This window comes from Hirundo rustica, chromosome 10 (assembly GCF_015227805.2).
Source record: "Hirundo rustica isolate bHirRus1 chromosome 10, bHirRus1.pri.v3, whole genome shotgun sequence".
Classification (NCBI taxonomy): domain Eukaryota; kingdom Metazoa; phylum Chordata; class Aves; order Passeriformes; family Hirundinidae; genus Hirundo; species Hirundo rustica.
Genome location: NC_053459.1, coordinates 23,689,065 through 23,691,848, shown reverse-complemented (window position 1 = coordinate 23,691,848; position 2,784 = coordinate 23,689,065). Strand labels below are relative to the sequence as shown.

At 38.4% G+C, this 2,784-nt stretch overlaps 1 long non-coding RNA gene across 1 annotated transcript; it reads left to right on the top strand.

Annotated features, from left to right (window-relative positions):
* The first annotated feature begins 894 nt into the window (after positions 1-894).
* Positions 895-2,382, top strand: LOC120757317 (uncharacterized). The gene is made up of 3 exons (XR_005702460.1): positions 895-998; positions 1,132-1,342; positions 2,323-2,382. It is a non-coding gene; the product is annotated as an uncharacterized LOC120757317 (long non-coding RNA).
* The last annotated feature ends 402 nt before the right edge of the window (positions 2,383-2,784 follow it).

The following is a 2,784-nucleotide window of genomic DNA, read 5'->3' as shown; positions in this document are numbered from 1 at the left end:
GGTGCAAGATGAGCCACTCAGTTTCTTTTTAATAAATCACCCGCTTTTAAAAATAATGTATTTTATGTTTCTTTGTCCTTTTCATTCCTTCTTTTTGTTCCTCCTTTTTAAATTTTTTTTTTTAAATCTACATAAGCCAATTTTACTCTAGACAGGGAAGAGGAGATCTTGTGTTTTAAATAGATTTATGTATGAGCAGGGCTATTTATGAGAGAATCTGGGAGAAAAATTATCAGAAAATTTTGATAGAATTGGAAGGAAAATTGAACACAGAAAAAGGTCAAACAAAAAGCAGACAATTTCTTAATTGTATTCTTAACAAGGGTAATTAAGCACTGGAACAGATTATTAATGGATGTGGTTCATGCAGCCTCAGATATGAGGAGCCTTAAAATAAGATTGAATCTCTTCCTAAAATGCCTGATCTAATTTCAGCACCAGTGATTGGGTTAGATGAAGGCACCAAGAAATAAAATCCCAATCTGTGGCACCAGAGAAATGCTCACAATATTTCTGATGGCCCTGAAATACCGGGTTCTGGAAAAATCACCTGGGAGAAAATCCAATTGTTCTTCTAATGTGAAATGTGGGTATAATTAGGTTAAAAAATTAACACATTGCCTGGACCATAGAGCAATATTGGCTTTGTGGGTTTATTTTTTTAAATTTTTTAATTTGCTCTTTTGAAGATCACAGATAAAAAGGATCAATGTGTATTTTATATTTTCTGATTTTTCTGTGTTCATGTGATGCTCGTTGATCACACCAACAAGGAATTCCTGGCCATAGTTCCCGGGTGTTTGTAGGGAGTTTTAGATAATTTTAATGGGATTTTGAAGATTTATTTTTAACACGGGGGAGGAAACAACAGGGTTGAAATGCTCCTCTGATGCTGCCGCAGATCCATGTCACGGTCATCCTGCCATCCGCTGTCCTTCGCTGAAATTTGGGAGTGCATGGGATGAAATCCTGGAGCAACATTTAGTTCTTTCATACAGGTAAAGCTCAGTCTGGGAATGATGTGTTCCAGAAAAGGTTTTCCATGGACGGGCTGGTTCATCCATCCCTCCTATCTTCAGGGAAACTTGGTTTAACTCTTGTGGAAACAAATCTGAGAATTACGTGTTCCAGGAATGAAGTGGTTTTCCATGGACGGAATGAATGGTTCATCCCCTGTCCTCCAGGAGAGTGCACAGAATGCAGCCCAGGGGCATCATTTAGCCCTTGTGGGAGCGGCTAAATCTGGGAATTAAGTGCTTTCCCGTGGATGGAATTGGTTCCTCCCCCAGCAGGAGACAGCCAGAGCTCTGCTCCAGATGGGGAATGCCAAGCACCTCACGAGGTAATTAATCTCCCCCAAACTCCCGTCTAATTTGATGAGTTGTAGTTCACAGAGCGGTGTCAGTAAGGACTAAAACATTGCCTAAGGTCTGTGGGGAGCCTCAAATCAGGGAAGAGCCCCACTAAATACTTCTGGAAGTCAATCCAAAGGCTTGTCTAAATTTCTGATTAACAGGACAGCTCCGAGTCCCTCCTCATTGCTCGAAATAATACCTTCACCCCTCAACCCAAAGAGTGAGCTCCTGCTCCCTGTGCCAGGGATGGATGGGAGCTGGATCCTTCTGCCCATGATATTCCCAATTTCCAGCCAACAGAAATACAGGATCTTCCCCTCTCATTCCCAGGAATTTGCACTTTACTCTTCCAGTACTTTCTAATTTTGTTGCTGCCGTTTCAGGGAATTTTCAATTCTTAAATTTGGTGGATTTGATGCTGTTGAATCCTGTGGCTGAGAATTAGGCTCCAGCCTGGGTGTTTACAATCCCTGGCTCCTTGTTTTCAGCCAGTTCTTTCCCACTGAGTTCCATGAGGGTCCTGGTGCAATAACAGGAGCATGTTCCCAAATAATGCAACTTCTGGCTGAATGGGATTTTAATTTTTACCTTTCTTATAACCAGGGATACAAAAATATTTGTTTGTTTGTTTGTTTTTTCCTTGTAGCCTTTAATTTATACAAGAACCCTTAATAACCAGTGCTTAGCCACCAGGAGGCTGCATTTATTTAAATCAATATCTAATTAGATTCCTTTCACTCCAGAAATTTAAGGAATTTAAGCAATTAAGTTTGGGCAATGGTATCCTCCTGCTTTGCTTTTGTTTCTGGTTGACTAAATTTTGCCTGTAATTGATCATTTCTAGACCTCCAAATCGCATTGATTTCTTTAGTTTGTTGGTTTACTTGTGTATTTTTAAGGAATTTTTTTTTTAAGGATTTTGGGGTGCAAGAATCCTTCCTCATACTTTTAATTTTATTCCCACCAGCGGAAGATGAAATTAAAAGATAAGAAGAATGATTTTATGAATCCACAACACAATGCAAAGGTGAGATTTCCTCTTACTTCTACCTTGAAATTGCTTTGATTAAAACATAAAAATTACTACTATGCAAAGGAATATTTGTAAAATGTAGAAATCCTTATTCATAGGCAAAGCAGAATATTTTAGGAATTTTTACGGTGGAAAAATCACAGGGAAATCCATCCCATGATAGTTTATGTAGTACTGCATTTGATATAAGTGTTTTTAAAACCATTTAATAAGTAAAGATCTTCTTTCTTATTTTAAGAGAAGGACCTGAAAGTAAATATGAGGAAAAAAATGAGCTTCCCACTTTCAATATAAAAATTAAATATATGGAAATTTAGACCTGGGACAAAATATTTCTCCTGTGTTCTCTGTAAGGCACCTGAAAGGCCTCACAATAGGGGTCCATTAGGAAGGATG